Source organism: Littorina saxatilis, linkage group LG16 (assembly GCF_037325665.1).
Source record: "Littorina saxatilis isolate snail1 linkage group LG16, US_GU_Lsax_2.0, whole genome shotgun sequence".
Lineage (NCBI taxonomy): Eukaryota > Metazoa > Mollusca > Gastropoda > Littorinimorpha > Littorinidae > Littorina > Littorina saxatilis.
The window spans coordinates 14469328-14474327 of NC_090260.1; the positions used below are offsets into that span (position 1 = coordinate 14469328).

Genomic DNA, 5000 nt, shown 5'->3' on the forward strand with positions numbered 1-5000 from the left:
AACAATCAGATCCGGCCAGGCAGTTGAATGGCATGAGAACATCTTTTTACTTAGACACATATAAACAATCAGATCCGGCCAGGCAGTTGAATGGCATGAGAACATCTTTTTACTTAGACACATATAAACAATCAGATCCGGCCAGGCAGTTGAATGGCATGAGAACATCTTTTTACTTAGACACATATAAACAATCAGATCCGGCCAGGCAATTGAATGGCATGAGAACATCTTTTTACTTAGACATATATAAACACTCAGATCCGGCCAGGCAGTTGAATGGCATGAGAACATCTTTTTACTTAGACATATACAAACAATCAGATCCGGCCAGGCAGTTGCATGGCATGAGAACATCTTTTTACTTAGACACATATAAACAATCAGATCCGGCCAGGCAGTTGAATGGCATGAGAACATCTTTTTACTTAGACACATATAAACAATCAGATCCGGCCAGGCAATTGAATGGCATGAGAACATCTTTTTACTTAGACACATATAAACAATCAGATCCGGCCAGGCAGTTGAATGGCATGAGAACATCTTTTTACTTAGACACATATAAACAATCAGATCCGGCCAGGCAATTGAATGGCATGAGAACATCTTTTGACGTAGACATATACAAACAATCAGATCCGGCCAGGCAATTGAATGGCATGAGAACATCTTTTTACTTAGACATATACAAACAATCAGATCCGGCCAGGCAATTGAATGGCATGAGAACATCTTTTTACTTAGACATATACAAACAATCAGATCCGGCCAGGCAATTGAATGGCATGAGAGCATCTTTTTACTTAGACACATACAAACAATCAGATCCGGCCAGGCAGTTGAATGGTATGAGAACATCTTTTTACTTAGACACATACAAACAATCAGATCCGGCCAGGCAATTGAATGGCATGAGAACATCTTTTTACTTAGACACATATAAACAATCAGATCCGGCCAGGCAATTGAATGGCATGAGAACATCTTTTTACTTAGACACATATAAACAATCAGATCCGGCCAGGCAATTGAATGGCATGAGAACATCTTTTTACTTAGACATATAGGATGGATGGATGGATGGATGGATAAGATTTACAGTCCAGTGAGGTTACCCTCACCCAAATTCGGGCTGCTTTCTCCCCGGGGAAAGCGAGCTGCCATACATACGGCGCTACCCATATTTTTTTTTTTGCTGCATGCGTGTATTCATGTTTCCTGAGACTTAATGCCGTGTGAGATGGAATTTTTTTACTTTATTCCAAGTCCCACGGGTATTTGATGGACATTTTTATCTATGCCTATACAATCTTGCCAGGAAAGACCCTTTTGTCAATCGTGGAATCTTTAACGTGCACACCCCAATGTAGTGTACACGAAGGGACCTCGGTTTTTCGTCTCATCCGAAAGACTAGCACTTGAACCCACCACCTAGGTTAGGAAAGGGGGGAGAAAATTGCGGCCTGACCCAGGCCTGAACACGCAACCTCTCGCTTCCGAGCGCAAGTGCGTTACCACTCGGCCACCCAGATCCGGCCAGGCAGTTGAATGGCATGAGAACATCTTTTTACTTAGACATATACAAACAATCAGATCCGGCCAGGCAATTGAATGGCATGAGAACATCTTTTTACTTAGACATATACAAACAATCAGATCCGGCCAGGCAATTGAATGGCATGAGAACATCTTTTTACTTAGACATATACAAACAATCAGATCCGGCCAGGCAGTTGAATGGCATGAGAACATCTTTTTACTTAGACATATACAAACAATCAGATCCGGCCAGGCAATTGAATGGCATGAAAACATCTTTTTACTTAGACATATACAAACAATCAGATCCGGCCAGGCAGTTGAATGGCATGAGAACATCTTTTTACTTAGACATATACAAACAATCAGATCCGGCCAGGCAGTTGCATGGCATGAGAACATCTTTTTACTTAGACATATACAAACAATCAGATCCGGCCAGGCAATTGAATGGCATGAGAACATCTTTTCACTTAGACATATACAAACAATCAGATCCGGCCAGGCAGTTGAATGGCATGAGAACATCTTTTTACTTAGACACATATAAACAATCAGATCCGGCCAGGCAGTTGAATGGCATGAGAACATCTTTTTACTTAGACACATATAAACAATCAGATCCGGCCAGGCAGTTGAATGGCATGAGAACATCTTTTTACTTAGACACATATAAACAATCAGATCCGGCCAGGCAGTTGAATGGCATGAGAACATCTTTTTACTTAGACACATATAAACAATCAGATCCGGCCAGGCAGTTGAATGGCATGAGAACATCTTTTTACTTAGACACATATAAACAATCAGATCCGGCCAGGCAGTTGAATGGCATGAGAACATCTTTTTACTTAGACACATATAAACAATCAGATCCGGCCAGGCAATTGAATGGCATGAGAACATCTTTTTACTTAGACATATATAAACACTCAGATCCGGCCAGGCAGTTGAATGGCATGAGAACATCTTTTTACTTAGACATATACAAACAATCAGATCCGGCCAGGCAGTTGCATGGCATGAGAACATCTTTTTACTTAGACATATACAAACAATCAGATCCGGCCAGGCAGTTGAATGGCATGAGAACATCTTTTTACTTAGACACATATAAACAATCAGATCCGGCCAGGCAGTTGAATGGCATGAGAACATCTTTTTACTTAGACACATATAAACAATCAGATCCGGCCAGGCAGTTGAATGGCATGAGAACATCTTTTTACTTAGACACATATAAACAATCAGATCCGGCCAGGCAATTGAATGGCATGAGAACATCTTTTGACGTAGACATATACAAACAATCAGATCCGGCCAGGCAATTGAATGGCATGAGAACATCTTTTTACTTAGACATATACAAACAATCAGATCCGGCCAGGCAATTGAATGGCATGAGAACATCTTTTTACTTAGACATATACAAACAATCAGATCCGGCCAGGCAATTGAATGGCATGAGAGCATCTTTTTACTTAGACACATACAAACAATCAGATCCGGCCAGGCAGTTGAATGGTATGAGAACATCTTTTTACTTAGACACATACAAACAATCAGATCCGGCCAGGCAATTGAATGGCATGAGAACATCTTTTTACTTAGACACATATAAACAATCAGATCCGGCCAGGCAATTGAATGGCATGAGAACATCTTTTTACTTAGACATATAGGATGGATGGATGGATGGATGGATAAGATTTACAGTCCAGTGAGGTTACCCTCACCCAAATTCGGGCTGCTTTCTCCCCGGGGAAAGCGAGCTGCCATACATACGGCGCTACCCATATTTTTTTTTTGCTGCATGCGTGTATTCATGTTTCCTGAGACTTAATGCCGTGTGAGATGGAATTTTTTTACTTTATTCCAAGTCCCACGGGTATTTGATGGACATTTTTATCTATGCCTATACAATCTTGCCAGGAAAGACCCTTTTGTCAATCGTGGAATCTTTAACGTGCACACCCCAATGTAGTGTACACGAAGGGACCTCGGTTTTTCGTCTCATCCGAAAGACTAGCACTTGAACCCACCACCTAGGTTAGGAAAGGGGGGAGAAAATTGCGGCCTGACCCAGGCCTGAACACGCAACCTCTCGCTTCCGAGCGCAAGTGCGTTACCACTCGGCCACCCAGATCCGGCCAGGCAGTTGAATGGCATGAGAACATCTTTTTACTTAGACATATACAAACAATCAGATCCGGCCAGGCAATTGAATGGCATGAGAACATCTTTTTACTTAGACATATACAAACAATCAGATCCGGCCAGGCAATTGAATGGCATGAGAACATCTTTTTACTTAGACATATACAAACAATCAGATCCGGCCAGGCAGTTGAATGGCATGAGAACATCTTTTTACTTAGACATATACAAACAATTAGATCCGGCCAGGCAATTGAATGGCATGAGAACATCTTTTTACTTAGACATATACAAACAATCAGATCCGGCCAGGCAGTTGAATGGCATGAAAACATCTTTTTACTAAGACATATACAAACAATTAGATCCGGCCAGGCAATTGAATGGCATGAGAACATCTTTTCACTTAGACACATACAAACAAGCAACAGCCTGTGTGCTCTGTGTGATGAGTTGGACAATTTGATGTCTTACTTTTTGAACAAACACCAGCTGCAATCCGTGGTTATTAATTAATGGAAAAATTATAGCAGGAAACAGTCAGGAGGTTTACGTTTGATATGTGTCTAAGTGGAGAAATATTATAATTCCAATTACAGTTTAAACTTATCAGTTCTCAGATGCTGGTGAGAACTGGGTTGAAGGGAAGGACTGCGGGTTCAAAATATCTGTCCCCAAAGGAACACATTGGACACACGACTTGTGGCGAAGTAGAACTAAACAGAGCTGATTAAGCAACAGCATGTGTACTGGAGTTACGACACAGATTAAATGCGTCGTCGTTTTTGTTGTTGTTGTTGTTGTTGTTGTTGTTGTTGTTGTTGTTGTTGTTGTTGTTGTTGTTGTTGTTGTTGTTGTTGTTGCTGCTGTTGTTGTTTTGACTTCCATCTTTTGCGTGTGGGTTTTTTTTTTACATTTTGTATGAAATACTTTACTCGTAAGGCATTGCATTTTAAGCCTTTTTTTAACAAAGATAATTGTTTTCATGTTTGTGCTTGACGTCCACTGGAGTGAATTGCCAGCTGTGTTGCTGTTTAAGTCGTGCAAGTGACACACCATGTGATTAACATTGCAGGAATCGGCAGCAAGGACTGAGCAACGGGCAACGCAGACGGCAGTAGGAGGCACTAACTTTATTAAGCTTTTTTTTTTTTTTAGTTTGTGATTCCTTCCCGCTTAACAGTGTGTGTTATTCCTTCCCTTTCTTTGCATGAGTCAATCCTTCCCTCGCTGTGTTTGTGTGAAGTCTTCCCTTTCTTGTGAAGCAAAATCTTCCCGTTGTTCTTCCCCCTTTTTGTTGG

At 41.1% G+C, this 5000-nt stretch overlaps 1 long non-coding RNA gene across 1 annotated transcript in view; it reads left to right on the plus strand.

The window, feature by feature from the left end:
- LOC138950466 (uncharacterized) overlaps positions 1-5000 on the plus strand; it is a 9292-nt gene that overhangs the window by 4129 nt on the left and 163 nt on the right. The window contains exon 4 of the long non-coding RNA XR_011450668.1: positions 4775-5000. This exon is cut by the window's right edge and continues 163 nt beyond it. This is a non-coding gene — a long non-coding RNA (uncharacterized lncRNA). The remainder of the gene's footprint in view (positions 1-4774) is intronic.